The sequence below is a fragment of the Microcebus murinus genome, chromosome 7 (assembly GCF_040939455.1).
Source record: "Microcebus murinus isolate Inina chromosome 7, M.murinus_Inina_mat1.0, whole genome shotgun sequence".
Lineage (NCBI taxonomy): Eukaryota > Metazoa > Chordata > Mammalia > Primates > Cheirogaleidae > Microcebus > Microcebus murinus.
This window is the reverse complement of record NC_134110.1, coordinates 56,825,151-56,849,255: the sequence shown is the minus strand read 5'-3', so window position 1 is coordinate 56,849,255 and position 24,105 is coordinate 56,825,151. Positions and strand designations below refer to the sequence as shown.

The following is a 24,105-nucleotide window of genomic DNA, read 5'->3' as shown; positions in this document are numbered from 1 at the left end:
GTCTGAAATTGATTTAAATGATAAAAGGAATTCATGGGTATATGTGACTGAAATACAGAGGGAAGCTGACTTGAGGTGAGAATTGTTCTATTTACTGAAATGATGTGAGAAGGACCCTTTTTCACACTGTCTTTCTTCCTTTCTTTTTTTAATTCAGGATATTATGGGGGTGCAACTATTTTAGTTACATGAAATGCATTTGCCTCGCTCAAGCCAGGGCTACAAGCATGTCCTTCTGCCTATACAGTGTACCCTGTTTCCATTAGCTGTGGGTTTACCTCCCACACCCCTATCTGATTGGCACCCAGTGAGTATTACTACCATGTGAGCACCTTAGTATTGATTAATTAGCACCAGTTTGATGGCGAGTACATGTGGTACATGTTTTTCCATCCTTGTGATACCTCGCTTTGAAGGATGGGCTCAATCTCTATCTTTTCTTGACTCTGCTTCTTTTGTGCTAACTCCGTACTGTGTGGGCTTCCTGCCTATGGTCCCATGATGGTTATCTTGTTCACATTCCAGTTTCTTCATGATTGAGATGTCCAATTTAAAGAAGCTAACACTCTATTGTGAACAGTTGAGAACTTGAATCTCATACATGTCACCTCATTCACATTCAGCAAAGAAGAGCACAGGTTTTTTACTCTCAAATATCCTGAATTTTGACCTAAATGAATCACCTCAGAGTACTTGCCCATCCTATCCTGATAATGCAGCTGGAGTATGGGGTTATGCAAGTTAGCTTAGGTTTGATTCATAGGTTCTACTTTTAATTTGGAGGTCAAGCCAGCTATCCATGAAGCACTTGGGATGCACTGGAGAGGGGCGGAACTGGTAAAAGAATGGGAGTGCTGTGACAAAGAGTAGGAGGAATACATGCTACGTGGCCAAAAGGCAGACATCCACCAGAGGAGGAGCAACTAAATGGGTTTTGCATTAGTCAGTTCAGGCTGCTATACCAAAACACCACAGACTGATGGATTAAACAAGAGAAATTTATTTTCTCACATTGAAAAGTCTGAGATGCAGAGGTCAGGATGCAGTAATGGTCGGGTTCTGGTGAAAGCTCTTTTTCTGGCTTGTAGACAGCTGCTTCTCACTTGTGTTCTCACATGATAGGAAAATAGACAGAGAGCAAGTTCTCTGGTATCTCTCTAGTGCCCATCATGAGGGCTTGACCCTCATGACCTCATCTAAACCTAATTGTCTCCCAAATCCTCCTTTTCTCAATATCACCACACTGAGATTTAGGGCTTCAACATAGGAACTGGAGGTAGGGAAAAACACAATTCAATCCACAGCATTCTGCCTCTTTCCCCTCAAAATTCGTGTCCTTCTTGTATGTAAAATTACATTTATTCCATCCCTATAGCTACAGAAGTATTAATTAACTCATTCCAACATAAACTCTATAGTCAAAATTTTCATCTAGACATCATCTAAATCTGCGATCCCAAACCCCTGGGCCATAGCCCAGTACCAGTCCATGGCCTGTTAGGAAGTGGGCTGCATATCAGCACCTGAGCTCTGTACCACTTCCCCCCAACCCACAACACCCCACCTATCCCCCCTCAGTCTATGGAAAAATTGTTTTCCATGAAACCAGTCCCTGGTGCCAAAAAGGTTGGGAACTACTGATCTGAATCATAAGGGTGAGATATGGGTGAGACTCAAAGTAGAATTCATCCTGAGGCAAAATTGCTCTCCCTCTGTGAACCTGTGAAACCAGACAAGGTATGTGCTCCCAAAATACAATGGTGGACAGGCACAGGATGGAACATTCCCATTACAAAAGGGAAAAATAGGAAAGGAAGGGGTGATGGGTCCCAAAAGAATCCAAAACTTAACAAGGCAAATACCAGTAGATCTTATGGCTCCAGAATAATCTTCTTTGGTTTGATGCTGTGCCCTCCATGCCTACGGGGGATGCAGTGTCACCCCAGTGACTTGGAGGGGTGACCCTGCCCACTTGGCCTGAGATTGCTGCCCCCGTGGCTCTCTGCAGTGGCGCTGTTTTCTGAAACCAAGTAGGAAACAGCCCTTTCCCCTGCGCCCGTGATGGGAGCAGCAGCCCTGATGATCTCACCTTCCCTGTCATCCTTCTCTTTTCTTGAAGAACAATGCATGGTCATAGCCAAATAGCTCTATGGTTCTGTCCTGCAGACTCCAAGATGTCTGAGAGCCCTCCTTTATTTTACCAAACCTCTATCCCTTAAGTTCAAACTGGCTGTGCCTTGCTGGTATAATCCCATTTCTATTCCTGGCTTCCACTGGGATGGCTGGTTAAATCCTGGTTCAAACTCATGATCCCTTTATCAAGTGGTTGTTAGGCCACATCTTTACTGTTCTCTTCAGAACAAGCTTTCTCATTCTTTGCAATATGGATAGCCTTAGGAGTTCCCAAATCTTCCAAGTTCTTGTTTCTTCCTTGCTGAACAATTTCTTCTTCAATTCGTCTCTCTCCTCACATCTTGCTATAAGCAGTAAGGAGGACCCAAACCACATCTTCAATAATTTGCTTGGAAATCTCCTCTGCTAAATATCCAGTTTCTTCACATGCAAGTTCTACCTTTCACAAAACACTAGGACACAATTTCATCCATGTTCTTAGCCTCTGCATAACAAGAAATGACTTTCCTCTAGTTTCTAATAACATTTTCTTCATTTCTGTCTGAGATATTACCAGAATTACCCTTCACATCTGTATTTCTGCTATGCACCTCAAAATTCTTTCAGCCTCTAACCATTACTCAGTTCCAGAACCACTTGCACATGTTTAGGTACCTGTTACAGCAGCCCCCCTAATTACCAAAATCTGTGTGAGTCAGGGTGCTCCATAGAAACAGGACATAGTTGTGTGTGTGTGTGTGTGTGTGTGTGTGTGTGTGTGTGAACAGATTTATTATAAGGAATTGACTAATACAACTGTAGAGGCTGAGGACTTCCAGGATCTGCAGTCAGCAAGCTGGAGTCCTTGGAGAGCCATGTACAGTTCTATTCCGAGTCCTAAGGTGTGGGATGGTGTGAGTTCTAGTCCAAAGTCATTAGTCTGCAGAGCCAAGAAAAGTGGATGTTTCAGTCCAAGCCTGAGGCCAGAAAAGATTATTGTCCCAGCTTAAGCAGACAGGTAAAGGGACCTCTTATTCAGATTTTTTGTTCTATTCAGGTCCTCAATTTATAGGATGAGGTCTATCCACATTAAGAAGGGTAATTTATCTGCTTTACTCAGTGCATGAATTCAAATGTCAATCTCATCAAGAACCCTGGGGACACACACACACACACACACACACACACACACACAAGGCACACCCAGAATAATCTTATACTTTATCTTATACTTTCAGAAATTAAATTCAAGGAAAAGTTTATTGAATGGAATGTCAAGAAAACAGAGACACTATATTTAGTAATGATTCTGCTAAATAAACTCAGAAACACTGGTCAAATACTGTTATATGCATATTTTGTTTTCTGATGCTATCATTTAATGGGAGACATGATTTGGAAAATCTAGAATAAATGACTAGTATATCCATTAGTCCTTAAAATAAAGCCATTTTAAATGCTTGAGCAGTATTCTATTGCTGTTACTTCATGGTTTAGTTTTCTAAGAAGAGATTATAATACAGCATTTTAAGTTATTAAATAAAGGAAGTTTTCTTTATGCTTAAGATGTTCAATTTGAAGTGCCCAAGATTGTATTGAACATAGTTGAGAACCAAATCCTTATTTAAACACTGGTGTAGGAAGCCATGTGACCTGAAAGTACTTTCAAAATTCTCCCAATAAATAAATTTTTTGACTCTTCTCCATCAATTGAGTCTGAGCCATATGGCATCTAATGAGTGATTTTTAATTTGAAAAAGAAAAAAAAAGGAGAAGGCATTCACTGTTAGAAGAACCTTAGATGACTTCTGGGACATCTGGTTTCAAGTAGCGTAGCACTCTCCACTCTCAAATAGCTATATTAATTGGCCTATAGAATGGGTTATTTAAGATTAGCTATTTAAATGTTGAGGAATGGCTACTAAATATAGTGATTTTAGTTTTGGGGTAATTAATGGTGAACTAATCTTCTAAGAGTAATCAACTCAATCCAGCTGCTGCTGCCAGATAGAAGCAGTAATAGGATACTAATTTGGCTGCTATAATAAAGGTCAAAAGGGTTTATTTTTGTCCCACACAACAGTCTGAGGATAAGTAACCTCCTGGGCAGGTTTTCTTGTGTCAAGGTTAAAGACTCCTTCTACTTCCTCTGGCATCCTTAGTATTCAGCTCCCATCTCTTGGTATGAAAAGGCTTCTTTAGTACCCATTCCAACTTCTGCATTTCAGCCAATGAAAAAAGGGGAAAAGGAAAAACAAGCAGAGAACTTTCCTAATAGGAACATGATTTCAACATTGCCACACCACTTCTGTCATTTCTCATTGGCCAAGAACTAATCACATGGGCACACCTAGAGCCAAGAAAGTCTGAGATGTAAGATCTTTTACTGGACAGCCATGGGCCCAGTTAAACCCTGTGTCTCTGGAGAAGAAGATAAGTACAGATATTAGGGAGAAAACTGGCAGACTCTGGCACAGAGCCTCTGAGAAAAGTAGCTCCTAAACTTCCTATCCACTAAAGCTAAGGGGAATCTGTCCAGTTCTCCCAATAAGTATAGCAAGTTAGACAACTTATATAATTATAGACAACAATATAAACTATCATGGACAGAATATAAGATTGCTGTGTTTGTTTCTACTGCAGTTTACCGTGGGTTCAAGATTACAGCATTTAAAAAATTTATAACACATACTCTTCTGATTTTTTTGAACACATGTTTTTTAAAGTTTGGGAAATAATGGAAAAATATAAAGAAGATAACAATTGGCCATAATTCCCTTACCCAGAGATAACCATTGAGAGTTTGGTGTGTTTTTTTAATGGCTTTTCTCCATGTGACTTTTCTTTTTATTTACATAATGGGATTTAATCTGATAATATACATTTTTCTCACATAATTAAAATATGATTCTAAATATTAACTTTTATCTTTGTATTAATTTAACCTGTAGAAGTTCCAGAATTTTTCAATGTGTTACTGATTAGATGCTTAGAGTTTCCAGTCTTTGTTAGTAATAATGCTACTATCAACATCTTTGTGCACAAATTTTTATCTGCATTTTGAATGATTACAGTAGAGTCTTAAAAGTGAAATTGAGTCAAAGGGTAGGAAAATTTTAAAGGCTCTTGGTCTATGTTGCTAAATCACTTTCTACAAAGGGTTGTGAAAATTTCTCCTACTAGTTCTACTAGTCTCTTTCACATCACCCTAACTGGTATTATAATAATTAAATAAGCTTAGCTTAGTTAATAATGGGAAAAAGGACATTGAACGACCCTTGATGACTGCTGAGCTTGAGTATGGTTTCACATGTACCAGGGTTTTCATATCTACATTAAATTATAATATTTTTATCATTTACTCATTCCTTATTTTAATGCAAATATAAACACTTGGGCTTGACTCTATTAGGCACCAAAGCAGGTACAAAGTGAAAGTAGATATCTCATTTAATGACAACTACATTTAATGACATATTATTGATTTATTAATAATAACACCAACCACCTTGATTCAGCCAAAAATCTGGAAGAATATATTTAAAAAATAAATAAAGAGTGGGCATGGAATTACTAAAATAAATGACACTCATTTATGTGCCAAAACTCATGCAGTTTTCTCTTAGGAAAGACTTCAAATTCTCATTTCAAAGCACATTAACTCTGAACTTAGATAAAACACAACTGATTATATGATTTCAAGTACATGGTAGATTAAAAACAGCAAATAGAAAAGAGTAGTGGTCACATTAAAAACAAATAATGATAGCTGAGAGACTGACAAAGAGGAGATGGAAATGTTTATAATACATACACATATAAAACCCCAAATTATGTTTTGTAATAGTGATTTTTTATAATAATAGCATTTAACTAAATTATGGCTCATCTATTCAAAAGTATTAAGAAGTCCTTATGCAATATTTTTACAAGGAGTTTTAACATCACAGAAAAATACTCTTTGCTGTAACGGGAAAGATGGATATAACTTTGCAGATAGAAGTGGATCACAAATTTCACACGACTTTAAAAATTGAAAAGAGTCATTTTTGGAGTAAATGCACTGAAATATTAACTATGATTTTCTTAGGGATAGTTTGATTCTTTTTCTTCTGTTTTTTTCTGTGTTTTCTAAACTTTCTAAAATGTATATGTATTACTTTAATAAAGAGAATTAAATTTGTTATTTTTTGGTAATATTCTGGAAATTTTAAGAATATAAATTATTTTGTGTATATTATTAACATATAGAATTATTTAATAATTTGTGCTTATTATTATAAGTACAGTTAATCAAGAAAAAAATCAAATTTGGGTCCATAGGCTCTATTGTAGAAGACCTGGGAAAGTTATAATCAGTATGTTTTTGAGATATTTATGCAGGGTAAAAATATATATGCAATATATGTAATATATAAAATGGAAATCATCAGAGACACAAAACATAAAATTAGGGATGATTTTAAAAATCATTATTTAGGTAATAGTCTATTGAAGATATCTCTTGGATGCTATTAAATTATTTGTTCCATAAAGTAATGATCATAATGACTAATCATCCATGATGATATTAGGAAGAACATTATTAAATTCAGTAAGTCCAACATCATTGTATATTTAGAAAGAGTGTTCATGATATATAAATAATATTGCAAACTCTTTACAAATTAAAATTACATTTCAGGCCAGTAAAATCTCAATAATTTTAATTTAAAAAGTATTTAAAAAGTTTTCATAAACACTCATCTTGAATATTGGAGTAGAATGTACAAATTGTTTTTGTAGCGTTTCTTCATTGGATTTCTTTATTTGTATTTTGGGGTAGTAACTTTTAACTACTTTCACTTAGAAGAATTCATAGTATTTTCCAGAAAAATATGAAATGTATGAGATATTTCCTTTAATAATGGCTTGAAAATAATCATTTGCAGATTTTTTAAACTAATAACATGAACAATTAAATTATATGATTTAATTTGTTAAATAATAAATTACATTGAACATATTTCTACACGTACCAGTTTTTAAGTTACTGGCTCTCAGATCCAAGCCATCCTTCTCTGTTCAGCCTTGTGACCCTGGGGCTGAGTCCCTGCATTCTAAGTTTCTGCTTTGCCAGCAGCTACCTGCTAGGCTCTGCCAATAGGAGGCGCCAGAGGAACACTGCAAGGCTGGAACAGGGAGCAAGAACTCAGTTCTTCATGTCTGCTTGCGGTTCCTATGAGTGTCTCTCCAGCTATCCTTTCTCGCTTTGGCAGCTAGGGTTCATTCCAGTAGCAACTACTGAATCCAGTTTGCGGTTTTGCATAACCAGCTCCATTACACCTCCTCTTCAGAGACGCCAGCATTAGCTGGCAGGTGCCCCTGTGTAGAGGTCTGGGTTACGGCCTCACAGAGCTGAGGGTGTCACGTTTCACAAATAAAAATACAGGACACCTAGTTAAAATTAAATTTCAGTAAACAATGAATAATCATTTTGTATAAGCACGTTCCCAATATTGCATCTTTAACTGTGTGTTCTATATTTTATCTGCAGCTCTATACAGGTTCCATTCTATAAGCTTCAGTGTTTCAATAATTTCAACCATTTCCATTTGTTCCCCAGCCCTTGAGTTAGCAGCTACTTCCTGCAATTGCTACCTTTGTGATAACTTAGTGCTATCAACTTTATGCCTAACTATTCTATATATTCCATTTCGTCTCCTGGCTACATTGTTACAGCATAATTTCCTAAAGCAGAACACTTGGGTAGATAAGATATTTTTCTTACCAGTTAACATTTCCATGTATAAGTTAATGTGGATACATATATGGCAACTCTTATAGAAGCTACCTGAACTTTTCAAAGAAATGAGTTAATATCTAGAATATTTGTAGTTCCGTATGGTTCAAGGATACACATCATAGTAAATTCTTGTGCACAGCATATCTTCTTTATCAACATTTCAAGAAATTAAGAATTTACTAAGTAGTATGTGTGTGTGTCTGTGTGTGCAATTGTAAAAATGTGACAGGAAGATGAAGAAAACAACTTTTTTAATGAGGTTGTAAAACACATCAATTCTTAATTTGTAAAATGGATTAATTTCTTTGTCCCACTTGCATCTGAGTTCTAGCCTCTGAGTACTAAATTCATTAGCTAGCAAAATACTTGGTATAGCTGGTTACATATTCATCAGCTCAGAGGTTTTTACATGATGTTTGCATTGCTCTTATCAACAAGGTAGTCCAGTCTTCTAATTTGCTCTCTACCCTGTTCCTGCCACCATTTGAATTCACCCACTACTATAATGGCACCTTTAACCTTAGTTACCACCTAGACAATTATCACATTTTTTTTTTTTGCCTATGATGAAAATACATCAAACCTTCCTGAAATAAAGGCCACCTTTCTTATTGATGACTTGAACTGACCTCTCATAGCTCGCTCCTTGTTGGCCTGTCTCTAGCCATGACTATTTTGACTCTAGGATTTTTGAATGGACTCTGGTTTTCTGGCTTGCCTTGGGCCACATTTCTGGCTTACTGCTTGTTTTTTGTTGTAATTCTGTATTTACAGCTATGGTTGGTTACATAGTGACCACTTGAAACCCATCCCTTCCTCCCTGTTGTTCTTTGATACTAGAAACTCATTTCTGATTTGCCTTAAACTTCTGGTTCTTCTACTTGTTCTTTCATTTTACCTGAGATTAGCTCTGACCTTCTGCTTCACAAGTCTGCCTCATGTATGAGCTAGCTATTTCTAGATAAATAAAATGAGCAGGAAAGAATAGGCCAAAGTGGGAGAGTGGGTGGCTGTTTCTGCATGTCTGATTATCTATGGGTAATCCGGGAAGGACATTGTAAAGCCTCATGGCTGGGATTGCTAGCTCTGGACTCAGATTCAAATCTTGGTTCAACCATTTACTAGTTGTGTGACATTAGGCAAGTTTCTTTACCTCTCTCTGTCTCTGTTTTCTTAACTATAATGTGAATGTCACGTACCTGCCTCAAAATGATTGTAAATATTAAGTTAAATAGTAAGTAAATTTCTTAGAGGTGTCCGGCACATAAAAAATACTCAGATGTTAGCCAGTGTTTTTATTATCTCTCAATCATGGTGTTTGATAAATTTGTTAATACCTAAAATCGAATGTCATGCCTAAATGACTATTTTCCTGACTTATGGATCATTATGGGAGGGTTTTTGAGTTGGCCTAACTTCCCTTTAACAAAGGGAAGTTTAATGTTTAATGTTGCATCTGTTTCCATAAATGAAAAAGGGAGAAAGATCACCATTAATAAAATAGTTTTGGAATCTTATTTCAGTCTCTGTTTGAAAGGTTCAAAGATTGAAGGAACCTGGAAGAAACAGTGACCAGTACAGAGATCTTAGAACAGCCTGTTCTCAAGCTAAGTTGCTGGATCAGGCAATTAACGGTCTAGCTGTGTTGGCACTTTAGCTCCACGTATGAGTCATACATGCATAGATCCCCCAAAATGAGACATTTGCACCCATGGTGGCACATTTGCATGTGATTGGCTTTCACTTTTTGCCCTTATACAATGACTCTATAATGAAAAGTTTCTAATACTATGTGTGTGTATATATGTATATAAATATGTTTAATTTTAATCTAATTTACATTTTAATTATCAAATAACTCTAAAGTACTTACTGTTTACATTTGTATAGAGTTAAGGTTGACAGAGTTTTTCCCTAAACAGCATTACAATTGATGACATTGAACTTTCTTTCAAGGTAATTACAGAAAATTAATTGTATGCATTAGGAGACTGACCCAAACATGTAAATTTTACACATGTGTCCACATAACATACTAAGTGGTCGGCAGCATATCTAGTCCTTCATACTATTACTCAAAATGTAGTGTTTTTTTTCAGTGTGATGTCACAACTTTCTTGCTACTTTATAGGATGTCACAGAATTTGAAGGGAACAGTGGTAAAAATGAAATATTTGAAAGAAACAAATAGTCTACAAAAACAAAAGGCTTATAAAACCTGTTTTTAGAAACTCACTAAAGTAGTTCTTGTTCACCCACCCAGAATATTGAGAAGAAAATCTCTAATTTCAGATACTCCTCCCAAAATTATGATAATGATAGCCAAGATTGTTTATTTCGTGGCAAGCAGGGCATAAGCACTTACATGCTTTATCTGATGTAAATGGGAACTCCACGGGGTCATTATTATTCTTTCACTATACATATATTAATATAAAGAAAAGAAAGCTTAAAGCTTAGAGAGGTTAAGTAACTTGTGCAAAGTCACACACTAGCTAAGTAGGGGAGCAAGGTTTAAACTCAGGCTGAGTTCTGATCCCCTATTTTTTATCACTATGCTATATCTATATGATTTTATATAATTGAGTCTTCACAATCTGTTCAGTTTTTCAATTCAGCGAAGTTTGGGGTAGTAATGATTGGTTGAAACTCGAAAAAGTTTCACTGGGTTCATGGCAGCAGCCCAAAGACTGTTGTCATCCCGGCTCTCAGCAGAAGCACATGCATTCTGATTGACCACACACTTCCAGCCAGCTGCATAAAATCATGACTCATGATTGTAGATTGGAAAACAGACTGATGGCCAGCGTCATCTTCCTGTGTGTGATCGACTGGCAGCTGTGAGTTTAAATGCACAGAACTCTAGGCAGAGAATAAATAAGTATCCATTAAAGCATTATATCTTTTTTTAACCGTCTTAACCATATTTAAGTGTACAGTTCAGCAGTGTGAAGCATATTCGCATCACTGTAAAACAGATCTCCAGAGCTTTTTCATTTTGCAAATCTGAAACTCTGTACCCACTAACTTAATAGTCACAACTCTTTTTCCCCTCCCCCACAAACCTTGGTAGCCACCAGGCTACATCTTGATTCTATGAATTTGACTACTAGATACCTCGTAGAAGTGGAATCATATAGTAATTATCTTTTTGTGACTGGCTTATTTTACAAAGCAAAATGTTCTCAAGGTCCATCCATGTGGTAGCATGTCACAGGATTTCATTCCTTTTTAAGGCTGAATAATATTCCATTGTACATAAGAGGGCTGTCTGGAAAGTATCCAGCCATTGTTAACATAACAAGAATAGTTACATGGCTGGATACTTTCTGGACAGCCCTATATACCACATTTTGTGTAGCTGTTCATCCATTGGTGAACATTTAAGTTGATTCTACGTGAATCAACTGGAATAGTGAATAGTGCTGCTATGAACATAGGTGTGCACTGTTTTCTAGAGACTCCGCCTTCAATTCTTTTGAAAATATACCCAGAAGTGGGATTGCTGGATTCTATGTCATTTCTATTTTAATTTTCTGAGGAACCTCCATACTTTTTTCCATAGTGGTTGCATCATTTTACATCCCAGCAACCATGCATGACAGTTCCAATTTCTCCACATTCTCATGAACACTTGTTATTGCCTGTAAAACATTCTTTTTTGTATATCTTTTTGATGAAGCAATATATTTTTATTTCAGAAAATATAACATGATTTAAGGTAATATTTTATGAGGAAGAATACAAGACCAACATATTTAAATATTCTCCAGCCCTCTAAACGTGTTTAACTTCAGAAGCTAAATATTTTCCTGAACATTCCTTGAGTAAATGAATAACTTGCTCTTTTGAACCCAAAACGCATATTTGTTCCTTCATTCTTTTGGCTACCACTGTCTTACCTAGCACTGAAATCTTAACATTAGTCAGAGGGAGACAAGTGGGAAGGTGTAGACTTCTCACTTCAACAGTCTGCTAAAGATGGAGAAAAATGGTGCTATTCAAAGACAGCCTGTACTTAGAGATTGAGAACTTGGGAAGGAAATAAACCCAGTGAAATAGCAAGAATGTTTGAAAGAGAACTTGACAACCCACTGCTACAGAAAGCTGAATCCCAGGGAAATATGCCCAATATTCAAGAACCTGAGAAGTAAGTTTCTGAAATCATGCTTTTCTACTTTTTTATTTTTCATTTGCTTGAAATGCCATTCATTTGTTGAGTAAAGCAGAATCCTGCTGCTAAAGCCTAAAAATTAACCAAATAGTAGAATATTATGCAAATAACAATAGATTTGGTTATTTGTATAGTGGCCCTTCTGTGGAGTATCAGAAATTGCCAACCTTTGGCTTTAAGTAAAACAATATTAGTATGGATGTTATCTATAATATTTTGATTCTGTGGTAAGTTTTAAAAATATTTTTAAATATTTGTCTTATTTTTGTTTGTTAATATTGTTTGATTATTTTTGGCTTCCATTTCCCATTTCATTAGTATAAACTTATAGAAGAAAATATCCTTTTATTATAAACATGAAAAAGATGAATAAGAGATATTATAATACATTTAATATAATATCACATTATTTAGTATGAGACAGCAATATTGAGATTCTCTAAAGAATTGCTAGTATGGGCAAAAAAATCCTAAGATTATCCTTTTCTAGCCAGTGACGGGTAAATTTTCTAAGGCTTTTATAAAATTTATAATTTATAATAGATTTAAAAAGACAGCAAGACTGATGATAGATATGTTTAATGGTCAAGTATGTATAGAAAGACAAACATTGGTCAAAACCCAGGATAATTTGCTTGTAGAGAAATAAAAATAGCAAAGATCTATTAGGTAAAACAAGGTTATGTAGAAGTATAGAAGTAAGAGTTAACAGTAAACTAGGAACGAGCCGTTGTTCTGTATGGCAGCTAAAAATAGCAAAACTAGGAACAACAAGGTTTTTCTTCCCATATTTATGCTCTGTTCCAGTTAGCTAGCATGATGAATAAAGCAACAATGAGTCTACCATTGTAGAGTTAATAATTATTTCTTCCTAGTGGTAGGATTCCACAATGGACAGCATTAAATAAAAATAGATGATCTTCTAAAATGTTTTAACTTAGCCTTTTCTAATGTTAAAGAGGCAAATTCCTTATTGAATTTATGAGTGAAGATTAATAATAATGAAGTTAGAGGGAAAACACATTTTATAAAGAAGTAAAAAAAAAAAGTATGAAGCAACAGAATGTTTCCTGTTGTCTTGTTGTAGTTATTTTCTAAAACTGCTTATCACTTGACTATTAGGCTTATTGTGTGAAGAGATTACTGTGTAAAACATAATCAGATTTTGGAGAAGCATCTTCTTTACCAATTGTTATATATCTTTTAGTGATGTGATAGACCGAACCAAAATTACAATCTCTTAGCATCACTTTTAAGATATGGATATATTTGGCACCCACTTCAGTTTTGAGCCTTGGGGACCTCAGCCAAAACTGGAACAAAGTTCCATTTCCTCCATAGCTTCTCCATTTCTGTGGCATAATATAGTTACACTATATCTAATTTATTCCCATCTATTAGTTTTTTTACTTGTTTGGAGAGGTTTGTCTTCTGTGAAAAAGACTAAAGTTATTTGTGTTTAAATACATAATTTTTATAAACTGGATATTAATTAGATAGTGTAGCTTTTCCTTAAGGTTTAAGCACAATTTATAAGTCTAGGTATTTTTTTGTAAATATATAGTCACTTCATTCCATTAACTCATAAATTTAACAGATTAAATTCCCCCGAAATTTACTTCCATTTCCAAACCTAATTAAACTTCTTTAAACACTTCAAACTATATTTACAAATTGATACAATTTTTAACAAACACTTTAAATGCCTTGTGGGGCAGACTTAAAATGAAATAAGCCAATCCCTGCTAAACACTTAAACAACCCCTGTAAACTAATAAATCAAACCTATAAATGTAGTAAATTAGTTTCTCCTAAGTATTTCAAACATCCTAAAATCAGGACTGGAAGCAAGATTTCCAGTAAAAGATGGAAGATTAAATGCAGCCATTAAAATCTGTTTCTTTTCTGTCCTCAGCTGAAATAACAATAAAAGGATTTTCTTAAGGAGATATAGGCCAAAAAGACCAAAAAGAGAAGAGGAGATAACAGCAATAAAATTTTGGAAATTGAAAAGGAAATGGCTTAGCAGACCCGAGAAAGTTAAGGCTAGCAGTGGGTGATGATGGGTATTTCAGAAAGTAGGAATAAACGTGGGACTGAAATATCTTTTTTAAAAGTAGATTGTCCCAGGAGAAAAGACCTAAAGTTACTGACATTAAGAATTCTGTTAGGAAGCAGCTCAACCTGAACATCTTACAGTAAAGACTTCACTCAACAAACCTCACTTCCAATCTGCCTTTTTAGTGCCTCGCTCTTAAATAGGAAAACTACCGAGGGAAGTTTCCAATGTGAGTATATCGACCAAACCAAAATCACAGAAAATTAGGAGAAACAGAAAATATTTGGGAAGAAAAACCTTCTAAAAACATTCTTAGTAATCTCAAAAAGATAAAATATATTGTATCCATGAAACCAAAATAAGGTGATACAAAAAGGGATGTAGATATAATTGCATAAATGAAAAACTCATTGAAAGTTTTGAAGGAGATCTTCCTGAAGTTAGGAAAATAGGATAAAGGGATGAAAATAAGATGGAAAAACAGGGCAATTAGAGAACCAATCACAGTACTCCATCATCCAAACAGGAGTTTCAGAAAAAGCAGAGAAAAAAATACAGGAGAAAAGAAAGATAATAATGAAATATTATCAATATCAAAGAAATAATGTGAGAAAATTTCCCAGAACTGAGGGACATCAGTTTCCAAATTGAAAAAGCCCAGTACCAAGAACAATGAATAAAAACAGACTCACACCTAGGCATATTGTCATGAAAGTTTGGAAAACTGGTGACAAAAAAAAAAGTTTAAATCTTCAGGAGGACATATTCATTCAACAGATCAAGAATCAGAATGACATAGAACTTCTGTAAGGCAACCTTAGAAGCTAGAAAATAATGGAGTATTACTTAAAAATTCTAGTGGCAAATTTAGAGTTTCACTAAAATTATAAATCAAATTTGAGAGTAGAATAAAACCATTTTCATATATGCATATTTTAAAAAATTCCCTCCCATGTTTAGGCACTCCACAAATATAAGAAAATAAACAAGAAAGAGAAAAAATATGGAATCCAGGAAACATGAGATCTCTGTAAGGAAGAAGTGAAGGGACTCCCTTGAAGGGCTATTGTAATAAGACAGCTGTCCCAGATGAGAACAGTTCAGGCTGGAGCAGGTCAGATGAAAAGAGTTCAAAGTGTTTGGCTCTGAGGAGTAGGGAAAAGGAAGGGGGCAGAGGATTGCTTTAGTGTATAAGACCAGGAGAAATAGCCATTTGCTTCTTTATTTCATGCGGAACTTTGATAAAAATTAGAACTAAGCCTCTAAAGGGACAAAACAAATTATCATGTTGAGTAGGAAATCCATTATGTCTCTATAAACCCAACTAGAACTCTATTCATTTCTTCATCATCTCTGCACTTTTTGTGGCATACTTTCCTGGGATTAAAAGTTACTCATTCAACTGAGGAGACTGTTCTCATCATCTCCAGTCCACTGCAGCAATTGTGACCATAGTTTTAGGCTGTGGATGGTAATTCTAGAATAGGGCTTCTCAGTGCTACTTCTAAGAAAAATATATCCAGTGACAAGTTAGCCAGCCAAGTCCCTTCTTTTAATGGGATTTTATAAGCCTTCTCGTTTTCTTACATCCTAATCATACATCTCATGTTCCTTTATTCGTTTTTTTCCCCTGTCACCTCAGGCAACTTTTGTTCAAACTGATTAACTAAGTTATGTATCCATTACCCAGATTGAATTTTATCTTTTCTGCCTGATTGAATTCAGTACTCTTTTTTTTTTTAACTGTACATCATTTTATTATCCACCATTCTACAAGCCATAATAATTCAGTTCAATTCTGTATGAAGCTTACATATCAGCAGAGGGAGGCAGAAAAAGTAAAAATAAACATGAACATAGTAAATAAGTAAATTGGACAGTAAATTAGTTAATAGGTGCTGTGGAGTAAAGACAATGTCAAGCCAGGGAAAGGAGATCAGGAGTGCCAGAGAGGGGGTGTGCCACCATTTTCCTCATTGAGAAGATGGCAAAGATGAGCAAAGACTTAAGGAAAGAAGTTAGCAGTGCAGGTACCTGGGGAAACAGATTCCCAAGAAGAAGGAAAGTGAGGCCTTGAGGCAGGAGCTTGCTTTACATATTTCAGAAACATCCAGGTAAGAGTGGCTAGAATGAAGTAAACAAGGGAAGAATAAATGGGAGATGAGTGTGGAGAGTTAATGGGTGCCATTGAGAAGATATCTTAAAAGACTTTACTCTGAATTACAGGACTATATATATAGCTCTTACTCAGAGTGAAATGAGAAGTGGTTAGTGATTTTGAGCAAAGAATTGACAAGATCTGACTTACATTGTGAAAGTGTGCAAGTTTGCAGAGAATTTAGGAGTTTATTTCTGAATACCTTAAATTTCAGGTCTCAGCTAGGTCTCCAAATGGAGATATAGAATAAGATGGTTGGCTATATAAATCTGGAGGTTGGGAGAAAATCTGTGTTAGAAATATTGATTTAGGAGTCTTCAATTTATAGATGATAACAAAAACCATGGATAAGCTCACAAAGGGAGGAAGCATAGATGGATGACCAGGCACTGAGGCCTGGGAAGAAGTGGAGTTGGAAAACAAGCTGAGGAGAAGCAGCCAGTGGAGGAGGAAGCCAAGATACCCATGATGTCCTGGGAGCCAGTGAGGAAAGCAGGTGCAGAAGGAGGTAAAGATCAATGTATTGAGTGAGAACTGATAGTTGGTTTTACCCAGGAGGAGGTCATTGTGACTTTAACAAGAGTACTTCAGTGCAGTGGTGGGTCTTCAAGCCCAACTGGAGTGGACTCAGGAGATAACATAGGAAGGAAGGACTTAGAAATGGCGAATATAGAGAATTTCCAGGAGATTTGCTGTAAAGAGAAGCAGTAGGAGAGAGTGCTCATCCATGGGAGTAAATTGGGTCAAGAGAGGGCTTAATTAAGATGGAAAAAATAACAGTGTATTTTTATGTGGATGAGAGCAATCCAGTAGAGAGGGAGAAATCTGACAATGTAGAAGAGAGCAGAGAGTTTCAGAAGGGTTGTTTTTGAATAGGTGAGAGAGGATGGGGCTAAATTAGCTTAAAATAGGAGCACATGAGAAGGGTGAGTCAGTGGGCGCAGATGCTGGTAGGTGGGTGAATGAGGTACTGGGAGGCTGTGGAAGTTCTTCTCTGAAAGCTTCACTTTTTTCAGCAAATTGAGAACCAAGATCATCAATGGAGAATAAGAATGGAGGAAGAGTTTTTGGGGGGTTTAGGGGAAAAAATGGTATGAAATTACCTTCTAGGGGAGTGGCAGAGTGAATGAGCTAGGAAAGTGTAGTGCAAATGCCAGGCAGCACTAAAGGTCCATTTGAACTTGACACTCATAAATATCTCCCAAAGCTTGCTTGTCATGACAATAGAGTTATATTTGAAAATACAAAGGAATCTTAATTATAGTTGCTCTCTAAGATGTAATGTGAATAAAGAATGTTCTCAAATGATAGGCTACATTTCTCGGAGCAGTCCAAATAGATGGATTCATAATCATCAGCTGGGTTCTGTTTGACGTGTATACACACATGTGGCCCTGATGTGCCTAGATAAACTACACAACCTGGCTTTTCTTCCCCTCCTCTTCTAGAAACCTCTCTGTATCCCTTTCCTGAATGTTTTCCCTTTCGTGTTGGTATCTAGATGGATACACTAATATTTGGACTGTAAAGTATAACTATTATTTTTGGGCTGAGATAAGGGGGGAAAATGGTACCACAATGCCTGAGAGAGATTTAGATAAGGAATTGCTCAGAATGATAGGCCCATGAATGTAAGGCCAGCTGAATCCTATTCTAAGTATAAACAAAATAAAACAAAAAGAAAGCAGAATGATGGTATGGAACTTCAGTCTATTTCAAAGTACTCCCAAACTATCTTGAGTTATCTTTAATGGGACTTCCAGATATTGGGTTAACTGAACACTGAACCTCTTATTTAATGATCTAATCCTTCAAGCAAGAAGGAAAATGTTCCTTGGTTCTTTGTTTTCATTTATTTGCAAGAAATACATATAATTCCTCATCTAAAACCAATCAATGTCTTATAATATGGCATAATAGTTATAAACTTCCTATCAGGGCATGTATATTTCAGTTGCATAATTTTAGGCAGATTACTTAATCTCTATTTGGTGTTTTAATATCTAACTCATCATAGCATTGGCCTGAGAATTAAAATGTATAATTACAGATAAATTACCTTTTGGTACTTATTCTCAACAGTCCCAAGGTCACACAACTAGTAAATAGAATGCAGCTGGGAATTAGAACTACTACAGCCACTACCAACAATCCACCCAATTCTTGGGGGTCCCATGACTGCTTCCCACGTGGGTAAAATCAGAAGCCCAGAATGAGTTTTCATTGAGCTTTGAATTGAAAACCCCATTTTACAGAAAGAAATGGCAATTTACACTTTGATTTCTCTGAAGACATCAGTTATTTCTTTATCTCACAAGATGTAACGGCTTAAAGGGAAATTTAAGCACAAGGTAGTTCACACAATGGGAAATGAGGACACCTGGTGTTCAAGCTGCAGCTGCATTTTCGACACACTGCTGCCCCCTGCTGCCCAATACATCATTTTCCTTCTTCACAAGTACCTTTATAAAATTAACTCAGGTCTGTAACCCAGATATAGAATTATACTGAGAAGGAAACTGAAGCCCTGAAAGTGACCACGGTGACGTGGATGGTGGAAGATTCAGAATTGGACTACCGAAAAGTAACTTCTTCCTGATTTACCGTATTGCTTCTTCCCTATTAAATGAAAAGCCAACAAATTTTTATTTATTGTGTTCCTACTTAGACTCTAGATGGGAAAGTGAAAATCAAGATCTCTACACTGATAGAACTCATATTCTTGTGTGAGTAAATAGGCAATAAATTAAAAATATCAATAAATAATTTAAGAGGATGGTAGATGCATTAAATAGTAGTAATGATAAATATCTCTGGAGCACTATGAGAACATAAAAATAAAGGCATGGTCCAAAGTGCTTTCCATGATTTGTTTCATTTGATCTTCACAGCAGCTCCCAAGTCTATTTCACTTTACAGACACTAAGGCAAGGCCAGAATTCTCCTAAGTGGTGGAACCAACGTTTGAAACAAAACCACTTCTGACTCTAGAAGTTTTTAGGGCAGGCTTCCCTGGAACGAAGAGAAGCAGCCAAGCTTTTAAAGATCCAAGACAAGAACAAGCACAGAGGCCCAAAGGTGGAAGTCAGTTTGGAATATAAAAATACAGGAAAAAAAGACAAAAATACATGATTGTATTAAAGGAGCATGCAGGAAGACTAACAGTGGCCATGTCTCACTCTGGATGTTGAAAGGAAAACAGAGTGCAGGACAAAATTTGGTAACTTATGTCCCAGCTGGGCTTTCTCTTTGGGCAGCCTAACACTCCTGGGTCTCTAGCTCTTTGCACCAGAGCCTATAGCCTGGTGATGTTATGATGTCCTTTGGTTTTTCAACGTTCCTTTTCCGGGGTGGCTCCCAGAGCTGGGCATACCACTCCAAAACTCATCTGACAATGGGACAATACCTCCCTAAATCACGTGTCATGCCATCAAAATCTCCCTGTGCTTTTCTTCTTAATGTGACCCATCAGAAGCAAGATTTAATCTGCAGCTAACTAAATCACTGTCTTTAGCTTGATCCTTACAAAGCCTAGAATGTCACGTCGTGTGGTCAGTAATAGATTTCTTTTGATACCTCTTTTTTAGAAAATGTGAAGACCAACTCTCATCTTTCTCAACGTAAGGCCCTGCTTTGTTCCTTGGCTTTCTTCCCAGCAATAAGGGTGCTTTGGGTTTTAATCTTTCTGATTTCCTTTTTTTTTAGTTGAAAATATCCTCCTTGCCCAAATTTTGAATAAATTGATCTAAAACCTCTTACCTACATTATATCAACTTTTTCTGGACTAGCATTTTATGAGAGAACAAAACATCTTTGTTCTAAGAATGTTGTAGCAGAACTATGGTGGAATGGTGGAGAATCCTCCACCTTGTTTGTACAAACTGTGGCTATTGATGAAAACAGGGTAATCAGAACCACATTTTTCCATTATTTAAGTGAAAATGTATATAATGCCTGTATCAAAAAAGAAATATATTTAGCTGGTGGTTACAGAGACCCAATTACAATATTGAGACAAATTAAGCCTTTATACTCATGTAAAATGGCCAAAGGGAGACAGCTTGGGTTCCACAAAGTCATCTTTGCTCTGTCTTTTTGTTCTGCCATTCCAAGTTCATAGCTTCTATCTTTCATATGACTACTGGCACTCCAGCCATTATGCCTCTGGGATATCTCCACCTGAACAGCCCTCCAGCCCATCCAGCTCAACTGTTCCTGGAAACCCACCCCTGATTATCTTTAGCATGGCCTTTCTCCTGAGCACCCCACTTTAAATCTTTGTTATCAACACTTCCCTATCCTGAACAGCCAGTCAGTTACTAAGTCTGTAACATTCTTCCTCTGCAATGCCAGTCAAATGGGTCTCTCCCCTCCATCTCCACTGCCACTGTAGGTCCTCATTGCCTCTCACCAGAATGTTGCAATAATCTTTCCATCCTTGTTTCTCCATTTCCATTCATTTTACCACTATTGCCAAAGCATAGCTTTGAGTCATGGAATGAGAAGAACACTTATGTTTAAGGCCTTTTGAATTGTGAAGGGACTTGACTCTTGCTCTCCCATTTACTAGCCTGCACACTCATGGGAGCACTAACCTTCCTAAGTGTGGTTTCCCAGTTTGTAAAATGGAGATAATAAGACTATCATGACAGTTAAATTAGATAATGCATGACTTAAGGCTTAGCAAACAGCTTGGCACACAATATTTCATAATTGTTAGCTGTTACCTAACACTGTCATCAGCTCCTGTTCAAGAGCACATGAGACCGTGACTACTGATTTAAAAGCAGAATCCTCAGCTTGGCCTCCAGGGCCTTCTGCATCATGGATCCAATCTACCTCTTTCCATCATTTACACAGACATTGCATAGACCCGAGCAGTACTGAACCCCATGGTGTTTCCTATATGTGCCGCTATCCCCCCCTGCCCTGTTCCTTTTTCAGGTATTTTCCTCTGTTTAGAGTCCCTTCCTTGAACCCTCTCCTCCTTTCTATTGTAGCCTACCTTTTAAGATTTCTTTTGTGAAGCTTTTTCTGGATTCCTCGATTATATAAAAATTTCATCCTTTGAACTCTGTAGCATTTCAAGTGTAGCTTTCCTGTGTTAACCTCTGTCCTAGGATATTCGTTACTTGACTACCTGCCTCCTTGACTATCAGACCCCAATCTTGAGATCAAGGAGTAGGACTTGCAAGGGCCTCCATGTGTGAGTGTGCATGTTGACTCCTTCGCAAGGTCACCTGACCAAGGCAAGGATTTGTGACTGAAATCCAACCTGAACTCGGCCCAAAAACTTGAGCATCCTGCATTTACCAAGAGGAGTGTCCTTCTCTTGCTAATTTGCATAAAGGTGTCACATGGAGTAGTGGGTCCAGAATTGATTTCACTTGTCTTTGCATACCAAATAGCACCTAGCACCTAGCAATAGGAGCATATACATAGTGTTAAATAGGTGCTTGACCAACCTGGTTTGATTGATTCTCATTTAACTAAGTACTGTTGTGGGAAGCAAGACCACAAACTCAAGGTTTATGGTATGCTTTGGTCATTTACCATGGCTGTATGAAGAAAGGAATGGGGTTGGGCATCCTACCAAGCACCGCTGAAGAGGCACCCTATGTGAACTGCTTGGTAGGCTGTGGTTTGTGTAGGCAAGGAAACAAAAGTATAGAGGATGGATTTGTTTTAAGGTACCTCAAGCTGGAGCAGGCCATCATGTTGGAATGCTGCAACACTGCAGTGCACCATATCTGTGATTCCATAGGTTAGAAATTTTGAGGATTTTGTTAAGATTTCCAATGACATATTTTCAGAAAGAGTCACAGAATGTTCAGGGGGAGTAAAATATAAGTATCTATTAAATTGTTGAGGCTTTAATTTTTTTCTCTAACTGACAGTTTAAAGGACAGATGGCTTTATTTTGAGGGCTTATTTCTTCTTTGTCCCTGATAGAGTGAATCTCTAACAGGGGTATGTCAGCACCAGTGTTTCTGTGTAAGAGAACGTACTTGTCATTTCTTAATTCAAAATTAAATTAATTCATCATCTATTTCATCTGGCAGTTTGTAGAGTCGTCCTAAAATCAAGAAAGCTGGGGAGAGTCCTCTTTGTTGTGCATAAGACTGGAGGAATGCTGTCAGGGCCCCACAGGGGCCTTGGGAAACTCTTCCACAGCCCCACCCCTAACTACTGCTTAGGGTCTCCTATTTTATTTTAAGAACATTATTACTTATTTGAGAGTTGTAGCTCCTATGTGGAGACCTCTTGGTATTCTCATCTGTCTTTCTGCCTTCAGTTGAGAATCACTTCAAAATCTCTTCTAAGAGCAAGGTTAGTTGAAAATAAAAATTCTTGGCACCTAAAAAATAAGAGCATGCCAGCCAAGAGGGGTATGAGGTATGGAATTTGGAGCCTAAGGATATTGGTAAAAATAGGCTGATTCATATTGCAGCTGAGTGTCAGAACTGACCTATGGCACTCTAACAGCAGAGTTGGCACAAAGGAACCAGGGCTGGCTCTCCTCCACTGAAAGGTTCTTGATCTTTGCACAACTGCCCCGGGCCTGCAGGGGCAAGTGCTACACGGGAGGGAAAGTGGCCAGGGGGAGATTCTGGAACTGGCAAGCACCTGCCTGGTGAGACAGACAGCTCTTGTTTAGCTCCACTAAGCTGCTGCCCTGCAGAAATGCTTGCCCCCTGCTGCCAGATTTTTTCAGCAGAAATTGGCATTCTGTATTTTTATGAAACACCTTCTTTTCCTTAAATGTTGGCAATTAATTTTAAAAAGTTTTTTTTGAAACTAACAGACAAAACCACACTGTCCTTTGTGGGGGCCAGCTGTGGCCTGTGGACCACCAGCTTGCACCCTTTGCTTTAAAATACCATAACTGAGACTGGTCCCTGGACTCTGAGAAAGGAGCATGCACAGAACTAGCTTTATGCTTTATTAGCAGTCACATCATTACCTTCTCTGTTCAAATAACAACATCATTTCTCCTTAAGACAGCCAGAACTATATCTCATGGGGAAAAAATAGTAAGAAAGGCAGCATGTGTCTTGTTTTTGTGATCACTTTTGCCAGTATGCAGTAATAGTAGATGTAGCCTTTTCCTCCTTGCTTGTAAACAAGCCCACATTCATAATAGGGATTCAGTGTATTCAAGAAATACTGGTGGCAAATGAAACTCCTAGACCAGTGTTCAAATTTTCAATAACTTGCTGAAATTAGAATTCAGTACACACTTGAATATTTTTGGAAATAGGATCTGTGGCTTGTCTAATTATAGGCTGTTGGAATCTCAGGTCAGAGGAGACTAGTTAATAAGAACTCTTGTAAAAGAAAGTGTTGAATAAGGCTTTAGATTGTTGAAAAATGAATCTAAATGTTTCTTTTTCCTAATTATGCAATTTCATGTTACCATATATTATTTAAAAAATATTTAATATAAACTCATCGCAACTTTCTCTTTTTTGAAAACTTTTTACTGACTTTCCCTTTCTTCAATTTATTCAATAAATATTTGTTAAGTACCTACTAGTACCAAGCATCAGTCTAGGCACATGAGATAAACCTATTAGCAAAACAGATGAAGATACATGTCCTCAAGGGGCTTACATTCCAGAACCAACAAATAAAAATTTTCCTGGTATGTTGGAAGAAAATAAGTGCAATGGGAAAAGCAAAAGTGGAGCAGGTTGAGAGGGATTGGGATAGGGTTGTGCACAGTGTATTTTTAAATAGGGAGGTCAGGGTGGGGCCTCAGGTGACTTTTGAGCAATGACTTGCAGAGGGGAGGTTGGTGATTTTTATTGAATTTT

General features: G+C 36.9%; 1 protein-coding gene across 3 annotated transcripts in view; it reads left to right on the top strand.

Moving 5' to 3' along the window:
* The window catches only part of OXR1 (oxidation resistance 1), a 438,511-nt gene that overhangs the window by 271,850 nt on the left and 142,556 nt on the right, over positions 1-24,105 (top strand). Inside the window, exon 1 of one of the 3 annotated variants that reach the window (XM_012784250.3) lies at positions 11,256-12,047. The exons of the other annotated variants lie outside the window; for them this stretch is intronic. The gene's annotated coding sequence lies outside the window, so the exon portion shown is untranslated. Of the gene's footprint in view, positions 1-11,255; positions 12,048-24,105 lie in introns of those variants that run through there. 3 annotated transcript variants of the gene reach the window in all.